Source organism: Acipenser ruthenus, chromosome 7, assembly GCF_902713425.1.
Source record: "Acipenser ruthenus chromosome 7, fAciRut3.2 maternal haplotype, whole genome shotgun sequence".
Taxonomy (NCBI): domain Eukaryota; kingdom Metazoa; phylum Chordata; class Actinopteri; order Acipenseriformes; family Acipenseridae; genus Acipenser; species Acipenser ruthenus.
This window is the reverse complement of record NC_081195.1, coordinates 12,336,851-12,358,192: the sequence shown is the minus strand read 5'-3', so window position 1 is coordinate 12,358,192 and position 21,342 is coordinate 12,336,851. Positions and strand designations below refer to the sequence as shown.

The window sequence follows — 21,342 nt, the reverse complement described above, 5'->3', positions numbered from 1 at the left end:
TGATTTATGTGGCCAATAGGTTAGGCATACAGAAAGACATACGTTCAGATGCATAGACCTGGAATGGACCTGATACTGTGTCGTTTGGACTGTGTCGGTTCGGGTAACCTCAGTGATCATTATGGGTGTGTGTGGGTTGCTAGCTCTGATCTGGTGTCTAACGCTCTGACCTGTGCCTATCCTATGAATCTGATTTAATCAGTGTCTAAAGCTATTCCCCTGGGTCTGTCCAGGTGCCTGTAATCTCTTGGTCCATGCCTCCTAATCTCCTGGTATTTTATTATAATTATATATTTTTTGTTTGTCAGGAAACTTAATTTTCTTATACATCAGTTGACTTTAGACTGTCTGTTTGTTGTAAGCCACCACCATGGTGTGTTACATTGAACAGAACTTAGTATTCCTGTCTAATAAATTAGTTAGCCTACTGGTAAGACTGAGTGAAGCTTAGGTATACTGCACGATGCACCCACTCTGAGCAGTTCAGTTAGTGCATTACTGAAGTCTCAGTACGGTGTAGTTGTGTCTCGGCACTGCTGGCACAGTCATTGTTCCCTGACGTCACTGTTCAGCCAACCCTGCTGCTGCTGCTGCCGCTGCTTCTCTCAAACATGTCTTTGTTATTCAGAGCTTTCCATCTGAGACTGGCAAAATGCAAAACATGGAGCCCATGATTAAACACAAGAATACGAAACAGGGAACACAGCGGAAAAGGGTAATAGACCAGGGGGATGTTTTTCATTAACAATCTCTGTATAGTTAAAAAAAGAAGACATGAAGCTTTTATTTTGTTCAAATATACCGTGTTTAATATACTGTGATATTGAAATATAACCAGAATGGGAGTTTATATCGACATTAAAATAATTTCCTGGACTATTAAGAATGTTCATAAACTTATTGTGGTCGTTTTAATTAACATCTAGACGGGAGTGGGAAGAATGCTTGAAAGCATCAAGCAATTCCTTTAGATAATTTTGTATCTTTTTTGTACAATTCATATAACTTGTGTTACACATAAATAAATAAACAAATAAACACAACAAACAAATACATAAATAAACAAATAAATAACGGCGTTGTACATTACTGCCGTCATCGACAACTTCATGACTATTTCTTATTTCTGTGCTTGCAAAATAGTAAAAACGCGGAACGTTAGGATGAGGAAAAGCAAATGAGTTTCATTTTTAAAATAACAATGTTTTATATTTAAATGTTTTCAAATGATAGATTTAACAGCTAAAATAATTATGAAATAGTTCAGTCTTTAGGTGTACGGCACTGCCGAAGAAGATCGTTATTTTATATAAGTATCAGTAGTTTTTACATAATTAAATAAAAACCGGGTTGTTAATGTTAAGCACTTATTTGTTATCCGGACTGTATTTTGTATTTAAATATAAAAAGAGGACACAAAACTACACAATATAACGGTACATATTTTAAATTATTTTGTAATTTGTTAATCTTATAAATATTATGTTTGTTGGCGCATATTTATTTAGCACAAAAACAATGCATGTGTTAATTTAGACGCGCGGTCTATGTCGGTAATATATGTTAGATTTTTTTTTTTTTTTTTTTTTAAAGCAGAAGTAACTAATAATTAAGATGAAATACATTAAAACAACCATGATATTCAAAAAAAAAATGGCGCTCCCTTTTCACACAGAAATCTGGGACAGATTTTCCCAGCAGCCACTAAGCATGGCCCTTTGGTAATAGAATAGCCAATGTAATTTGACACTTCAACTTGCTCTGCTCTCTGCTAGTTGATTCAGTTACATACTCACCCACAAACGTTTAGGTCCCTTTCTCTCTGTGAGGAAAAAAGAAGATATTTTAAAAGATCGGAAAATTATTAGGAATTTCTGTACCTTTGCCTGTCTCGGATCCGTAAGTAAGTTCCATGTCTATTTCCGTATCATGTTTCACACCTCTTGCTTGTGACTGGGGAAGGTTTTGTGTCTAGTTGAATGAGGTTCTTGGAGAAACAATGGAGTAACCAGTTAAAGAAACATTGTATACAAATATGCACAGGTTTTATAAGAGACAGGTTGTTTCTGTTGTTTGCTAGTAAAACAGGGTCCATCTTTTACCAGGCACTATAGATTCTCAGCGGTTTATTGTGTAGCTTTGGGAATAAATCAAGACGCTCAAAGTGTGTGGCTTGAGGTGGGTTCAGGTCACTTTTTGAGAGACATCCTGTGTTAGTAAACGGGGGCATGGGTCTTGAGCACTGCTGTTTTTCATGCTAAAACAAATTAATAAAACGTAATAATGTATTTCTACTGAATACACAGTAATGATATATCTCTTTAATCGGATCATGCATACATTATAGCAATACAGAGAATTTGCTGTTTTATTTTGTTTGTTATTCTAAAAAAAAAATGTAGATTAACACCGAGATCGCGCAGAGCTCGTAGAACCTTTGGAGAAAGTGCTAAATTTGTAGTTATTGAAAAAAACAATAACAAAAGCATATTGTGTATTTTTTTTAAAAAAACTGTCTCCGTAAATTATTGATTCTCAATGTGTGGATCGAAAGCCAGTTGGGACTAGGGCCTCTCGCGCAGGGCAGGAGCGAGAACCAGGCTCTCTTTCACTACTGTACATCTGTCCAGGAAGCCAAGACTAACAGCCAGTTCAAAAAAAAGAGAGAAACAGACTGAAAGTAGCCTGCTCTGCTTTCTAACTATTGTCAGAGAGAGAAAAAAGGGAGGGAATAGTTTTCACAGACGCACCAGCTAAGCTGCAATTGGGGGGTTGGGGTAGAAAAGGAAAACTACTGGCTTAATGAGACACTTAACATATGTAAGCAGGAGAAAAAAACATAGGTACCAAAACTTGCTTTTCGGAGTTGGGGGTTACAGTTTTATATTTATAAGAAAGAAAAAGAAAACCTGCACACTTATTTAATTTAAGCAACTGCATACATTTATATTAATCAGTGCATTCAGTCAGTGTCTAATATAAAGAACCACAATGCATGTTATATTTAAGAATATATTTTTATTGTGTATCTTACACATACTGTACTTGATTGGTTTTAATGTTATGTTCTTCCTGCTTGAGATTCCTCTGTAATTGTGCATTTAACTGGTATTTATTCAGGAATGCCTTAACTTTTAAACTGAGCTGCAATGGAGTAATTTATTTTTCAACATACGTAGTTTAAGATGTACTGTGTGAATGAAAGTATTAGTTGTTGGAATATATGCTTCTGAAAATGGGGGGGTAGTATATACTATATTTTGCTCTTGTGCTCTTATTGTTATTTAGCCCTTTTGTTCTGTGACTATTCAAAATCTGCTGTGTAAACTGTTTAAATAGATGGTTCTGTCAGCTATATTTACATATCAGTGTATTGCAAAGTTAATGTTAGTATTCAGTACCAGTGGTTCTTCAAATGTTAATACAAACACACACATGCAACTGACCTGAAATGCAGTGTCCATAGAGATGGGACACAAGGGTAAATTTCTTGCATTTCCTTTTTTAAGTTGATATTTTTGTGCTTCATTTGAAATGGCTCAATGACTGTACCAGTGCCAAAGGAACTGGTCTTTCCCATTTTTCTTCGATCAGATCTGTGTGAAATTGGGGTTCTGACTGCCTTTTCAATGTGTTGACATGAGAGTGGAGGAATTAGCTTGGCAGCTCAAACAAATGCTCTATAAAAGGTTTCCTATGAGACCGAGTGCAAGTGTGTGCAAGGGGAGATGAATGACCTGTTTTGTTTTTCTTTTTTTCTTGGGGTGCTGTTGCTGAGTGAGCTTGTGCTTTAACATTAATTGTTGCAATATATTTTTTGATAGAGCTTTGTGGAAATGTAGAAATATTTTTAAATGTGTTGATTCCAGAAGATTTACAGTATGTAGATAACTGGCCGCCTGGTAATAAATACCAATACAACACTGCTTATCTTGTTCATTTTACCAATTATGTTATTTTAAGACTGTTTGTTTGGTAGCTTGCTTTACTGCCACAATTTTTTATTCCAAGAAAGAAAACAAATACTTTAGCAAATAATGTTTGGGAGGCTGTTTTCCTTGTCCATGTTGCATTTGGGTGAATTTGCTGTGCAGGGTAGTTAATTTTCTCCCCTGCTTAGAGGGGGCCCCACTGAGCTTCTGAATTACCAGGGGCAGAAGCACTGGATGACCTTCTTCTATTCAAGTTGAGGATGTTGAAACACCAGCTGTCAAACAAAAGACACATTGAAACTGAGATCTGCAATAGAGCACGTGTGGCCAAGACCAGAGAAGCACATTTGTTAGCAGTGTTTTCCACAAAGTGAGGAAAACAGGAAAAATAAAGAGTAGTCATATCTCTTTCAAGATATGCTAAGCTCCTTAAATTAACTTGTGCATCTCTCTCTCTCTCTCTCTCTCTCTCTCTCTAACCACTGTGCAGATGCAATGCTTATGGCTTAACAATCGGGAGACAATTACAGCAGTTAATGACACAGTTTTGCATCAATAATAGCTCATGTTTATTTCCAAAGTTGAATTTATTTCCAGTTTCTCATTTATTTTTATTTATTTATTTTATTTTTATTTTGGTTTATCTTATCTTGATTATTTTAGCTTGGGTATTTCTTTTAATTAAAGTGTCTGTTTTGAATGTGAGGGTTATATTAGTGATACTCTTTAAAGCTGTGCTAATGGAACAGACATTAATTGGGTGGAGGTGTAGATAAATTATACCCTAATATTCTGTTTTATAGCTGGCATAAGTTAACATTACTTCATTTTAACAGTAAACCTCTGAAAACTAAATAAAAAAATGACCATTTTTAAAGTTCATTTGAAAAAGAGGAACAGCAAGTTATAAAGTTTTAAATTCAGACAGGTGTGTTGTTCTTCAGATGGCATATGGTTTGAAACTTCACAATGGCTGAATCGTTTGACTTGTTTGGTAACAACTAAGATGCCTGATAAGCATACTTGTATTTTTGAAGCACAAGTACTTTGACTACTCGGGTAGTGTTGTACGAGTCTTGATCAGTGTTCTGCAGTTCTGCCACTCAAAGGAATTTCAGCTGAAGCAAGCGGTTAAAGAATCACAGAATGATAAGCCTATCAGTCAACGTGTGTAAACCAAAGTTAACCACTGTTCTCAGTTTGTGGGAGGAGGGAGTCCTGTAAGTGGTTTTCATGGGTTGAGGTTATTTACAGCGTTCTTGTTACCCTCCAATGTTTATTGCTAAAGTCATATTCTTTTATAGGGATAAACCATGAACATGTCATTTGGTAGCATGCAAGAAACATTATGGTAAAGTTTTGCTGATTTTAATTTTTTTAACCTGAAAGGTACCATTTAAATCATAGCAGCTTAAACAGTGTAACCCCACACATCCCCTAAAACCAGACTTAGGCAATGTTTAAGTTCAGCCTCAAAGAGGAAATTGCTTTGTACTGAGTCACCAGCAGCACTTCCTATAGCACCTGGTGTTCCTTGGAGGTCTCTGATCCATATAGTCACAAGGTCGAACCGTGCTTTAATATTAACATAGAAACCTACAGTGATTTTATTTGAGCATTAGCTTTTCACCAGAAGGATTTTTGTAGAAACCTGTTTTTGTTGTTGATGGAAACAGACTGTGTATATAACATCAACTTAAGCAAACAAAGTAAGATAAGATTGTACTATTTTAACTGTGAAAGAAAAAAATGTGACTAATTCACCAGGGAGACTCTTTCTAGATAGCTTACATTGTTATAAATGTACTTATTAGTTCCGAAGACCAGTCATCATTTAGAGGCAAAAACCCTTTATCAGCAGATTATATATATATATATATATATATATATATATATATATATATATATATATATATATATATATATATATACAGACGTGCTCAAATTTGTTGGTACCCCTCCACAAAAAACGAAGAATGCACAATTTTCTCTGTAATAACTTGAAACTGACAAAAGTAATTGGCATCCGCCATTGTTTATTCCATATTTAATAGAAATCAGACTTTGCTTTTGATTTTTTATTCAACATAATATTGTAAATAAGAAAACAAATGAAAATGGCATGGACAAAAATGATGGGACCGCTAACCTAATATTTTGTTGCACAACCTTTAGAGGCAATCACTGCAATCAAACGTTTTCTGTAGCTCTCAATGAGACTTCTGCACCTGTTAACAGGTAGTTTGGCCCACTCTTCCTGAGCAAACTGCTCCAGCTGTCTCAGGTTTGATGGGTGCCTTCTCCAGACTGCAAGTTTCAGCTCTTTCCATAGATGTTTGATAGGATTCAGATCAGGACTCATAGAAGGCCACTTCAGAATAGTCCAATGTTTTGTTCTTATCCATTCTTGGGTGCTTTTAGCTGTGTGTTTTGGGTCATTATCCTGTTGGAGGACCCATGACCTGCGACTGAGACAGAGCTTTCTGACACTGGGCAGTACGTTTCGTTCCAGAATGCCTTGATAGTCTTGAGATTTCATTGTGCCCTGCACAGATTCAAGGCACCCTGTGCCAGGCGCAGCAAAGCAGCCCCAAAACATAACCGAGCCTCCTCCATGTTTCACTGTAGGTATGGTGTTCTTTTCTTTGAAAGCTTCATTTTTTCGTCTGTGAACATAGAGCTGATGTGACTTGCCAAAAAGCTCCAGTTTTGACTCATCTGTCCAAAGGACATTCTCCCAGAAGGATTGTGGCTTGTCAATATGCATTTTAGCAAATTCCAGTCTGGCTTTTTTATGTTTTTCTTTCAAAAGTGGAGTCCTCCTGGGTCTTCTTCCATGGAGTCCACTTTTGCTCAAAAAGCGACGGATGGTGCGATCAGAAACTGACGTACCTTCACCTTGGAGTTCAGCTTGTATCTCTTTGGCAGTTATCCTTGGTTCTTTTTCTACCATTCGCACATCCTTCTGTTCACTCTGGGGTCGATTTTCCTCTTGCGGCCGCGCCCAGGGAGGTTGGCTACAGTTCCATGGACCTTAAACTTCTTAATAATATTTGCAACTGTTGTCACAGGAACATCAAGCTGCTTGGAGATGGTCTTGTAGCCTTTACCTTTACCATGCTCGTCTATTATTTTCTTTCTGATCTCCTCAGACAACTCTCTCCTTTGCTTTCTCTGGTCCATGTTCAGTGTGGTGCACACAATGGTACCAAACAGCACAGTGACTACTTTTCTCCATTTAAATAGGCTGAATGACTGATTACAAGATTGGAGACGTGTGATACTAATTAAGGAAACTAATTGGTTTGAAATATCTCTATAATCCAATTATTTATTATCTTTCCTAAGGGGTACCAACAAATGTGTCCAGGCCATTTTAGAATATCTTTGTAGAATAAGCAATAATTCATCTCTTTTCACAGCTTCTTTGCTTTATTCTATGACATACCAAAGGCATGCAAGTATACATGATAAAATAGCTTTTAATTTAATCACTTTTCAGGAGGAATGAAGCATTATTTCAATGAGCTGTAAGGGTACCAACAAATTTGAGCACGTCTGTATATATATATATATATATATATATATATATATATATATATATATATATATATATATATATAATATAATCTATCTATCTATCTGCAGTGTACAAAATTGAAGGCATATGAAAGAAAAGGTTTAAAAGATTAAAAAAACGTATTTTCAGGACATTTCGGGCAAAACCTTTTCTGTACATTTTTTAAAAACGTTTCCTTGCATATGCCTAATTATATATATATATATATATATATATATATATATATATATATATATATATATATATATATATATATATATATAGACAGATAGATAAACATAAACACGGCTTGGAAAAATAATAAGCTCTGATTGGTTAAACAGCATCACATGACTGTGCGTATATATAGCATGGCTTGCATACTAATGAGCCGCTTCACACTGAATAAATCACTACGCACCACTGCATTCTAAATTCCATGACAAACTGCCATTTTATTTGTTATTGGTTACAAAACCACTGCCAAAAATGAGTGACATTCCACCTATTTCCTTTAATATATTTTGGGAAGAAACTCCAGATAACTGGTACACCACCAACTTTCTGAGTGAAGACAGCAGTCCACCTGAAAAAAAATACAAATAAAATAAGTGCACCAGCAACTGTCAAGAGTAGACACATAACAGTAGATGAGGGACAGCTAAATGAAATAGAAGAAAACAAAGATTGAAAAAAATCACAAAAAAAAAACCTACAGCATGGGCTGTTAATGTACTTGAAGACTGGACTAAAGAAAAAAAAATTAGGAAGTAAGTTTAAAAAAACCAAAAACAAATCAACAACATAAGGGAATTTTATTTTACCGCTGAGCTGGACTAAATAGATATTTTAACAGTAGACATTTTAACATCTCTGCTGACAGCGAGTTTAAAACCAACAAGAACGTATTCCTGTCAGTCATGAAAACTTTTAGAAAATCAGGTAAAGACAAGGCCAAACACCACCCCCTGAATTACCGGCCTGGATTTTAAGCGTCTGCGGGAAAGTGAGGCACTGTCCCCTGACACTGCGGTCGGCTTGGTGCTTAGTCTGGTTTGATCTTCAACTTAATCTGGCACAACTTGGACGTGAGGGTGTCTGACAACTAACACAAATATCTTTTTAGATCTGAAAGGATGAAAACTGACTTAAAATATGTGTGCTTCGCATATAACGAGTACACAAACTCACCTGATACAGATACAGCTTCAGCATCCATGGCAGCTTTTACACTTATTTCCTTGGTGTCATTTGAAACTCCGCCCATCATCAGCGTGTGTTTAGTTCTCTAGTAGTTTCTAGTGAGATGCCACATTTGATGAAGAAATTCACAATAAACAGACGTAGTTGTAAGTGACTCTGCAGCTGATGCATAGTTCACACACCCTAGTCTCTGTAAGTCGCCTTGGATAATGGCGTCTGCTAAATAAACAAATAATAATTTAATTTAATTAAATTTGGGACTATATTAGACTGCAGATGTATACATAATAACATTTCTGGTTTTGTCTTAATTTAAAATGTGTTTTGATTATTTTAATTATTTTTCATCCCGCAAATGACAGTTAGCCGTGTTATAAGCGGTATAAACCACTTCAGGCCATGCGGTTCCGATGATATATACCATTTCTTGTATATATTTTATTTTCACTTTCACTCTGCCTCCTGTAGAATAGAATAACTTGGTTATACATGTACGATCGGTAGATTCCTCGATCCCTTGTTACCTGAATAAAAATGTGTACCACACTATGTGTTTTAAATGTCTGTTTTAGAATATAATTTTTGTATCCACCCCCCCGATGAATCTTGTTTCGTAGAGAAGATGTCATTAAATAATAACAGTGCAGCAGTGTGGAGTAGTGGTTAGGGCACTGGACTCTTGACCGGAGGGTTGTGGGTTCAATCCCCAGTGGGGGACACTGCTGTTGTACCCTTGAGCAAGGTACTTTACCTAGATTGCTCCAGTAAAAACCCAACTGTATAAATGGGCAATTGTATGTAAAAATAATGTGATAACTGTATAATGTGAAATAATGTATAATGTGATATCTTGTAACAATTGTAAGTCGCCCTGGATAAGGGCGTCTGCTAAGAAATGAATAATAATAATAATAATAACAATAATTTCAATGCTGCTCTAGAGTGGGGTGTTTTTTTTTTTGTTTGTTTTGTTTTTTTGTAGAGAGAGGTGGTCTGTTTTTAGCTTCACTTAAAGGGAATTTGAATCAAGATGATCCTTAGGGACTTCCTGGAGAGAGACATTCTTCATCTTACTCCATCACGTTCATCTTAGTGCTGTCTTTTTCTTTAAAAGCATCTATTGTCCCCGGGCTGACAATGGGACCACAGGAGTGAAGGTGCTAGTTGTTTACAACAGGTGTCTAACTCTGGCTCACTGTCCTGCTGCAAGCCTTTCTTGGCTCTAAACATTAAGGCAGGCTTTGAGGCCAGGGCTTGAATTTCATTTTTATGTGCTGGGGCTTTTATCCCCTATGCTGCAGCCAATGGGGGGGGGGGGAAGATTCCAAAATTTTAGGGGGGAATGGCAAAGGAAAAAGGCACTTTTGCATATAAAAAAAACTATAATATATATATATATATATATATATATATATATATATATATATATATATATATATATATTATTACTGCATCATCATTCAGACTGGCGTTGCTTTAAAATAAGCTGCTTTCAGGAGACAGCTGTTCATCACTGTGAGACAGAGCACTCTCCATTGCTTTTGCCATTGCCTGACGTGAAGTATTTGCATGCAGCAGAAGAAAGGTGCTTTTCTTTTAAACCAGCGCTCCCTTTTTTTTTTTTTTTTTTTTTTTTAAATCTTTACACTCGGCCACAGGGGGCGGGGAGCTGAGCTTCTAAGCTTTTCAACGATACCACCCCTTTCAGTCTAGCTGCTATAATGACAGAGCAATAGACTCAAAACAAAATTGAATCTGTGAACTGTCTCATGATGAGAGGCTTAATTTCAGGCAGTTGTAGTTCCGGCTAGGAGTAGCGCATACACACACTGAACACGTCATTGGAAAGCCCCAAGTCTACTTTTAAACAAGACATGAAGGTAGGTGGCTTTTACGGTGCCTGAGTAATATGTGCGTAACCTTCTGTGTGCTAGCGCCCCAAAATGAATGGGGCTGAGTTATAAGAGTTAAAGCGCCGAAAGTCACCGCTTGCAAAACAACACCTAGATAGACTTAATGTTGTATTTTTATTTTCAAAACTCTTTGCTTACTGCAGTATACTGAGTTTCAATAATGCTTAAAGGTAGCGGCCGAGAATCACGTACGGCACTTAAAATATCCAGCACTACTTTTATTTATTTATTTATTTATTTTAACCAGAACTGCTCAGAATGCGGCTCGTAGTGCTTTCGTCACTGACACACACTTCCTTAGAGATTGTTGTAGTGTTTCAGGCATTCTGAATTGGGTGAAAAATACAGTAGCTTGGTGTCTTAAAATGTCTCTGCACTGAAAGTTGCAGATATGCGGGAGCAACTTGGAAAATGCACGATTCCTGCGCTGAAATTCAAGCCCTTATTATGCATGTTTGATTTGACATTCTTTGAAAATGTACATAAAAGATGTTGAGATTGTGTCTCAGTTCTACAGGTAATGTAAGCTTTGATTCATAATCTGCACTGTACTGTACAGACAGCAGCTCAGTACAGATTCTGGAATTAGACTAGCGACCTTTGTTTCTTTGTAGGAACTTAAAGCTCTGTTTTTAAGTGTTATTTTGTTACCTAGTAGCTATATAGTGCAATGATTTCCCAAAATATATAGAAATTTTGCCACTTAGTTTGTTTCCTTGTAAGGGTGGATCAAAAAGTTTCTTCTTTCTTTGTTGCACTGTTGAACACAGACTTAAATGGTCCCAAGGTGTAATTTTGTTTTTGCTTTCCATTACTAGGTATAAATGTAACATAATTGTGGCACTTTAGCTAAAATCAAATGACACAGATAACTATTACAGAACAGAATTGTAAAGCAGAATGTAAGCTCATGTTTTATTCATAAGCTTTTACAAAATGTTTTACTGTCTCTTGGCACCAGAATCCTCCTCCTTTTTTTCCTTACTTGTACTGTTAGCTTTTTGGTGATTTTCTTTCGTTAAGTCAAGGAATGAAATCGATCTGTTGTCAAAACAAGGTCGATTGAACAGATAGCTGTTGTGTGTAAACAAATTGTCACTTGACAGTGTTTTAACAGCCCCTTCAAGATGTATTCCTAAAGAGCTAAATTGGAAGAACTATCTGTTATTTTAAATCATGAAAGTACCAATAATACTTTAGCATGACATGAATTCAAAAACTCACGTTGGAGATTATTGTTCAATGGGTCTTCTGGTTTCATTCATGCCAACATTGCAAATTATTGTTTTAAACTCTCCTGGTCGCAGATGTTTTCAGGGCAAGCCATTTTCAGCCAAGCTGGCATTCAGCTGGCTTGTACATTTTGAAGTGCTGCAGGAGTGTACAAGTTCCCATTGCTTCAATGTAGAGAGCTGGTATTCTGAAGGTGGGCATTGTTTCTTTTAGATGTATACACATTTTTTATCAGGCTGCATACAAATGCACACTTTATGCAAAGTTCTAATTGTACTGTAGCCTGTTTACAACAGAAAGCACAGGGTAATTTAATCAGGTATTAGAAGGGCCAAGAATGCTGTTTCCCCTCCATGAACATGCAGTTTGTGTGCTCTCGTTCAAGTCCTGATCATAATTTCCTGTTCCGTTCTAGGCATTGCTGCCCAGCTGGCAACCATTAAAAACCTGTTAATTTCTATTATTTGATTCCACTGCTGTGTTACTCAGTAGGGTAATGGACAAGGAAAGCCAGTGTGATAGAAGCAGTGGTGAATTTCCCATCTGCACTTTCCAACAACCTCAGTAGGATTCTTGCAGAATGGTGGTACACAATTTTACCATACTTTGAAGGCGGTTGAATTACATTCAACCTGGCGTGAAGGGAGTCATATTTTATTGTTCTCTGAGAAGGACAACATGATTTTTTGACAGGGTGTGTATGTTCTAGTGTTGAGTAAAGACTGGTTTATACTTCAGACTCCAACATAATTTCTGGTCGGAGTCAAGGGTCTCTGACCCTGTGCGACAGGTTAGAATTACATCACCCATGTACAGCCTTTTCTCATGTGTCTGCAACCTGAAATCGCATTGATGTGGAAAAATGTCAACATTTGCTGCATGGTTATAGGCTGGTAACCATCATGGGGCAAGACTTTGAGGAACTTTTAAAAGAAGTTTTCAAACATCCACATTTATAGAAAACCTCACTTACATATAGAGATGCCCAAATAATAGAAACAGCATTGGTGTGTATTATTTAGAAAAGGACTGGAGAGAATGTAAAGTCCAATGGTGAACAAGAACAAGAATACCCTGATGTAAAGAGTGGAATACGTGGCCACACTTTGCCCGTGGAATTGCCAGGTGCTATGCGCAGTGTGACTGCAAGTCTTTCTGCAGGAGTCACTGGCATCGCTGTGTATTTTTGCATTGAAGCTATGGTCCCAGTCTGTTTAACAGATCGTCAAACCTTTCGCCTGTCATTCTAAAATATCTCTCACTGTCGCATACCCGCATCTCTCTAATTAATGTATAAAATTCTCCCTTTTGGGTTCTCTGTTGGTTGAGAAGAAGGATGTACCAATAATGTTGCTTGAGTTTTTTTGGAAACCTCTTGTATAAGAGTTACAGTACAAACTCAGCACATCTCCTAAAATGTATTTAAAGTTTAATCGACAGCTGTGCAGTAAAAAGGGATGTGATACGATGCGTCACACCTACCAATCCATGGAGATATACAGTGTGCACCCCCAGAGCCAGAGAACATATTGCATATCTAGAGCAGACTATAGAATATGTATGTGTGAGTGGGCAGTTTTTTTATTTTACATTGCGTCATACATATACACATTTTTAACTAGGGATGATATCAAAAACTGCAATTATGAAGAATGATGTGCCATAGACATTAATTATACAGATGTTTTTATTATTATTGTATATGACACAGATATAATACATTTTGATGTAGATTTCTTTTCCATTAGTCACAAGTGCAGAATATTCTAGATTAAACATGGATAAACTAAAAGGGGGTACCATCTATAAAGAATATCTAGTACCTCAGGTGCAGTGCGTGCATCACAAACCACAGTGGCAGCGGTGAAGTGACAGCTCTGGGCAATAAATGAAGACGGTAATAGAAGTCTCAGTGCTAGATAGAGCGTAATAAATCAAGAACAGTACAGTGAGTGCACAGGCAAATTTGCATGCAGCAGCAAACACCACTTCCCAGGTAAGAGCTGTTGCAGTGACTTTTAATAACTGCTAAGCAAACAATGCAAACACTTTCCTGTTGGTTGTGGTGACTTCCCTAGCCATTGTGCGCCAAACAGCATCTTAAAGTGATTTTAATCTTTTAAGTACCCTGAGACTTCCCTGAATTTGAATTCTCATGGGTAAAACATATTGAGCTTTATTACAATTCAGATTGGGCTAAATCTTAACATTGCTACAGTACTTTTAGCATGTTTTTTTCCCATAATGTAGGAAAAGGTGTTATTTTACAGCAAATAATCTGTTTACCATGACCACACTGGTGATTTATAACAATGGGGTTCTGTTTCATAATCTAATAATATGCTTGTATGTTTGATTAGTTTGAGGGTTTTTAAAGGTACCTATAAAGAGTAAAAAGTACTGCTGGAGAGATCCAGTATGTTTTATGAATATGTACTTAAAATAACAATCCCAAGAACCATTGATCAGATTGGCTTAAAAGTGTCAAACTGGACGTTTCAAAACCATTCTGAAGTGTATTTTCTTTTGGTAGCATTATTTAAAACAAACTGATTTACATGCACATATTTTATAGCTGTCTTTTTAGTCGTATGGGTATTTTTCTATTGATGTTTTGAGCCTAATGGTTTCTGAAAATATAGATATTGCCGCTTCAGTGATGACGTTATCTATGCTAAATATGAACTGTACCTCTGCATTGTTTAGTGTGAACTCTTTATGGCGTCACGAAGGAGTAGTACTTACGAAACATTGATGTTCTGTGCTATTTTTGAACATCTGGTATAAAATGAGTACATGTGTGACTGATGTTGTGTTTGCTCTGCTAGGAGATCCTCTGAGGATAGGCAAGCAGATTCTAGCATCTCTGAGTTCACTTTTTAGGAAACTGCCCACCAGGGATAAAGGGAGCATGGTACAGTAGATGTCAGATTGGATTTTCATTAGATTTCAGTTTTGGAAGACAAAGCATTGCATACTTACTGACTAATCATGGAAAAAAAAACAGGACCAGATAACCTTATCAGCAGGAAAATGTTAACTCGGTGATATATCTGGTGCTGCTTTTTCCCTATTTGTATCTTGGGTGTGTAATTTCATAAACTGTGGTTGAAAGACTGAGATTGTGACAAAAACACATCTGCATTTACTTTTGTTTGCCTTTTTTTCAATGTTGATGGTGCAAGTAAATGGTGAAATATCACTAAATTGGAAGCTTTTCTGTTGCTCTGCTGAGGCATGTTATTTAATACCAGGAAAAAAAGGGTTCCTGAGAGGGAGAGATTTAAATGAAGCCTGATTTCAAATTAAATTTCAATGATGTTTATCGCTAACTAGGCGCTTTTCAAATTGCAACAATGGTATTCATACAGCATTATTACTACCAGAAAATCGCAAACTGAATAGTAGGCTACAGACGATGTCTTGGAAATCATCACACATCATTGCCTTGTCATGGTTCATCACTAATGTCAAGTAATGTGGTTACATTTTAAAATGCAACTTTAACCGAATTTAATGTATGCTAATTCTATCCAGTTTCAGGTAGTGCCAAGCCAGCTTATTGAGGCCTTGCCACTTTAAGTGACTACTACAATGGTAATCTTTTTTTTTTTTAGTTCCATTCTCTTTGTGGAGGCTGCTCTTGATGAGTAAATTGAAAAAGCTTATTGCTTTCATCTTTAGAGCATGTCCCATTGTGTGCATTTTGTGATAAGGAGGGGGGTGGGGGGAATCACATGAGTGGTAATTGTGTTTATGTTGGGCTCCTTTCAAGCTGTCATGGTAAATCTGTTTGATTTGTCACTTTGTAAATCATTATAGAGGATTAAAGCCTTTCTACAACATTTAAAAAAAAAAAAAAATAAATAAATAAAAATTGTCGTGTTAATTTTGTCTTTCTGACAAGCTAGCTGTGCAATTAGGTTTTTTTCATATCTCCCAGATAAAAAATTGTAAACAATAATTAGAAAAGAGTCATTAGAAGTTGCTGGAGGTGGGTGAAACATAAATCTTAAACTGTAAACACAATTAAACAAAGTTCCATAATATTTTGAGGTTCAGTTGCTTAGTAACATTTTCATTATTTTCAGAAAAAACTTGTTTTTCATCCATTGCTGTGCCAGTGCTCAAAGCACTGTTCAGAACCAGTTAGTTTTGCAGTTAATCAGCTACCACCCGTGTATAAAGTTTCCAGGGCTTTCAGATTAGTATGGCCATTGGCTTTACTTTGTAATGTGATCCAGATAAGTAGCATTTTAAAGTCTACATAGACAACGAATCAGTTTAAAAAGCTGTTTAATCTAGAAAATCTTTAGTACTCCTAGAACCCTTGACTAGCTATAAATACATTATTACAAATAATACATTTATTAGTGTGGTAGTGGTCAGACCATTGTGTAGCACCACATATGACTGCATTTTACATTTTAATCTGGGTACTTTCTTGGTTGAGGCTGACACAGAATTTAGGAATTTATTTAAAGTATGTCACTGGAATGATTTGAAATAAAACAGTTGAAACAGTGCTCAGTCCTCCCCTTGTAATTTCTCTATTCGATAATTCCTGAATTTGTTTAATTCATGGTTTGACCATGTTGGCAGTAAGTTGTTCCCTGTCCTGAAATTAACTGTTTTTGAAATGATAATGGTATATGTAATATTTTAGCTTCACTTAGACCATATTGATTAGCAGTTTGAAAGAGCTGTCCAACCTTTTATTTCTTGTTTCGGAGGGCATTAAATGCAAGCTGCTGCTCACATTCTACTTTACATTAAAAGGTATAGCGTTGCCCAAGTGAATGGTGAGAGATTAACTTTCATTCACAGAAGGGCGGAAACCGCATCTGTGGAGAGATCTTGAATGCTTCTGGTGCTTCAGCCTCATAGACAGGAATAATCTGTGCTGGAGAGAGTGACTTATTAGGGGTTATAAAAGAATACCTACCTAATTAGTGTAAATTAGACCCTTTGAAAAATATACTGTCATTGTTAATAAAGACCCAAATGACTCCTAGAACATGGAATTGAAAATGTTTTACAATCTTAAGTGTAAAACGTGGGAGAAAAGTCTGTGCCTCGTGTGAAATAACTGCATCTGGAAATATCTTTACAGGACTAAAAGTGCTAATCACTAGCTAAAGAGATTTCATGAATTTTGAACATATTACACTTGGGCATGCTCTTTAATAATCCAAAACATTAATAGACACTCTGACTAGCTGTTGGCTCTGCAGCTGCATTCAGGAGATAAGTGCCAGTTTGAGGTGATTTTATCAGCTATGCAAGGCAGCTTTTGACCTATAGAAAAAAGTCAATTTGCATTTTGGTACTCTAAATGCCAAGGAGTTGAATTCAAACAACATTTGTAAATGGAAAGTGCATAAAACTGCTGAAAGTAAAATTTTCATTAATGTGTATTTTGAATAATAAATGTACCTGTGTGTACATTTGACAGATTATTTAAATGGTATGTGTCACATTTTTATGTAACTTTCTTTTATTTCTGTCCGAACAAGAAAGGAGACTATTCAAAGATTGCAATATTTTAAGTTAGATATTGTCCTAATATCTGTCGTCCATCTGATTCCATCACTGGTTTTATGAAGTTATCCTCTTTATGGCTTTTACTGCCATACAACATGTTAAGCATTGGATAGATCATGCCATATTCAGTCAGGATTATGTCAACATGGTCCACCCGTGAAGAACCTAGTAATGGGATTGAAAATGCATGTGTTGCCCTGATACCCAGTCTGGGCAGTGGCTGAAAGCCATTGAACAAAACTGTAAACCCTGGAATGATGGAAGCCATGCATTCGGTTGCTATTATGTTAAACATGTTAACCAAACGAAGCCAGCATCAACACTTGTTTATCTATGGAAGTAAACAAATCTTTAACCACAGACCTTGCTACAATGTTTACGAAATGCTTACCATAAAAGGTTTAGAGCAAACAAATCGAAAAGTAGCCTATACTGTTGTGATCCACATAAATACTGCAATTTCGAAATGTATTTTATTTTAGTTACAGTAGTCGTCGTAGACAAGGACAGTCAGGAGGCGCCAAAGGTAGACAGTTCCTTTCATCAAGGAATGGACATAGAATGTCTCTGTGTAAAACAGCACCCCTAGTTATTGACCGCTGATTTTAGCATGTGGTGCCACTGAGAATTTACACACAAATCTTTTTTTTTGGGGGGGCATTTTCAATAACCCTTCTACTGTACAGAAGCTTCTAACCGAATCTCGTGAGATTGCAACCGTGCGATCTATAAAATATCCCGCCCATGTTGTGACAGTCAGCACTGATTGGTGTATTGTCGTTTGTGTTCAACAGCAATGTAAAAAGGAGCAGTGGACTGCACACACAGCTCATAAAATTAACAAAACTAATAGAATTTATCATTACACCAGCACCCTTGTACTTCAGGCCAGCACCCCTAGTTCACGCTCCTCTGAATTTGGGTAGATGTGTGAGCATACATGCTTAGAAATGACCAAAATGATGAAGGGAGTGCACTTGAAATAATGGTGTTTTGGAAGTGGGACTATGTCAATTTGCCATCTAGTTTCATAAATACCACCCACATTTAATTTTATAAAGAACATTCCTAATGCAAGAAGCAATGGATTGGTGTACAAATCTAAACAGTACATGTTTGTTTGTTTGTTTGTTTGTTTGTTTGTTTGTTTGTTTGTTTGGTGTAAGAAATTTGCTTAATGTTCAGAAACAGCCCTTGCAAAACATTATTGTTGGAAGCAGCTTGAAATGAAATGTGAGCAACTCCACATATAATAAAATCAGATTGTTTCTCCAGTAATTCTAGAGACTAATGCATCATTAATGGTGCTAATACAGTGGCAGTCAATTTACAAACATCAGAATACATGTGTATCTGCCAGGCCAAAATGAAAATTGTAATGGGGGAGAGAATGGGATTCTAAGGGATTTGATGTATCTGGTGTCAGATGCATGATTATTATTTTATTTTATCAATTACTGTCACCCTTCACACTCCCAAAGCAGTTTTCAAAGAGATCTGTTTTAAGAAACATCATTGTGAGCTTTTGCATACTACCAACAGAAAAATGAAGACATTAACCTTTTTTTTTATTTATTGTCTGTTATTGTCATTTTTTTGGCAAGAATATCTAAACAAACAGCTTGCAAACCACAAATGTATTGCAGAGCTTACATGCAGTATGTCATTCAAACCCCCTGCTGATACAAGTACAGATACTGTTTAGTCATAGGGGAACAGAGTGGTCAGAAAGCTTCAGTCAGGGAGGAAGCTTATTTACCTGCAGTTGAAACCAATGTGGGTAACTTAAACTGAAAAGCTGGATTTCTGATGAAGCAGTGATCACAGAAGGCTGAATTATGTACGAATGTAGTAAAAATTCACTAGGGAATCATATTTTAGTGTAAACCACAGCTGCATTTTTTTTTTGAGTAAGTATATTCTAATTTAATTTTGAAATATTGTTTTTATTATATAAATCTACGTGCTAAGGTGCTTTGACTGTGAGTTCAGGAGTTGCTCGTCATTTCTAGTTGCCTGCCACAGACACACGTAATGTAAGCCAGATCAGCCAGTATTTGTGCAACACCATATAGTGCACAACAGTGTTTTGTAAGAAAAACAAACAGAATCTTGATTCAAAGTGCCAGATACCAAGATATCACTGTCTCTTACTTCTATAAAGACACTTGGGATAATTTAGCTGTTACAAATACATTTGGAAGGCAACTAGAACTCTGGTAAAAGCATCTTAAAACAGACTTTTTCAATGCATAAAAAGAAAAAAAATGCTTTTTGAGTAATTGCAAAAAGAACAACTTAGAATGAATGGACACATCATTTAAAGGTAAGGGGACAGGAAAATGAGAGAATTAGATATGAGACTGCTTACTGCTTCAGTGCACAGATTATAAACTACTTGATGTGGTTGAAGCAGGAAAAAACTGAACTAACCGTCCACACACCGATTTGAGAGACAGCTCGTGAACTATGATGACACTTTGAGCTGTTCCAATCCCAGCTCCTCCCATCAGGAGCTGCTCTATGTACTGGTGCCCAGAGAGCTTCCAATGGGGTATTAAGGAAAATCATAAGGGATCAATGAAGTGTATTCCATCAAGAGCTCTACATTTTCCCTTTTGTTTAAACTGTCAATTTAGGAAGTAGTCAGGCTTATGTACCTGGAAAGATATAACTAAAGTTTAGTTTTTTTTCTGTCCCAATGAAGCCATGTACGTTTGCATTTTGTACTGGTACAAAGTTTTGTTGTCTTTTTTTATTTTAGATGTTTTCTTTAATATATTTATATATCTGGTTTTATTGGGAGGTGGACTGCAGTTTGCTTATACTTTGGAATGGTCAGTTCTCAGGCAACCATGACCCCATTCACACTACTGGACCGGCGCCATATTTAGGTCTGCTACCCCGTTCACATTTGTGTTTTTAAGGCGTCTTTGCACGTTCACACATGTGACTGAAAAGCAGGCCTGAAATGTGGCATACTGCATGGTTTTTTTATGGAACAATGGCCTGCATTCAGAATGGAAGAGCTACCGGGAGATACAGTAATCCTTTTGTAGCAGAAGTTTTTTAATGCAGCACAGTAGCAATTCTATGGTGTATATATATATTTAAAAATAAACAAAAAAAAACAACATACTGACTATTTTGACTTACTGTTATGGTGTGTAGCAGTGATGGTCCGAGCTTACCCCCACCCACAATCACATTATTTTCGTACGTATTTGTTTAAACTGCATGAATACTATCTTTTTTTACAAACACGATCAGTAAACTATTCTATTGTTTACTCTTTCTTATTATCAGTGTTATTATTTTTCTCTAGTCCCTAACCATTACCAGTAAAGACTGAACATTAGCATTACCCCTTCTCTTGGAAGATTACCGAACATATGGCTATAACAAAACACTTGTCCCACATGTAAACAACAACTTCATTAAGGGAGTTGCCCTAATCTAAATACAGCAATACTCTGTCACATATCAAATACACTTTGCTCAACAACTTGCATGATACATAATAAACCACTGTTCTAGCGCCAGTAGAATAACGTTAACAATAATAACAGAATAAAAGGCATTGGAATATTACAGTGAGGGTCTCACCCTCACATGGTGCATCAACGATCTTAATATTTGTGGATGAGAATTGGTATTTTATGTGTGTAAAAGCAAGCAGTTAAAAGAAATGATCAGCATTTTAATGTAAAGACGCACACTTCTGTAGCTATGTATATCGTTGCATGCAAAATAAACAATGGTGGCTAAATATGCCAAGTTGCCAGCACTGTTAGTGATCATTATTGAGTTCCACAATGCTGCAGTTTTTATATTTATCGCTTATTTACTAAAAAACAGAAAGAAAATGTAATTCTGACAAATTAAGCATAATTATGAATGCACTGCAGCTTGCATATTATGTGACAGAAACAACCTGAACATTAACCTGCTAATTTAT

General features: G+C 36.4%; 1 protein-coding gene across 9 annotated transcripts in view; it reads left to right on the top strand.

Moving 5' to 3' along the window:
• The first annotated feature begins 1,682 nt into the window (after nucleotides 1-1,682).
• LOC117415618 (zinc finger MIZ domain-containing protein 1-like) overlaps nucleotides 1,683-21,342 on the top strand; it is a 154,540-nt gene continuing 134,880 nt past the window's right edge. For 4 of the 9 annotated variants that reach the window (XM_034922057.2, XM_034026191.3, XM_059026387.1 and 1 more), the window contains exon 1: nucleotides 1,684-1,903. The gene's annotated coding sequence lies outside the window, so the exon portion shown is untranslated. Of the gene's footprint in view, nucleotides 1,904-21,342 lie in introns of all 9 variants that reach the window. The other 5 variants (XM_059026385.1, XM_059026384.1, XM_034026192.3 and 2 more) reach the window with 3 other exon arrangements.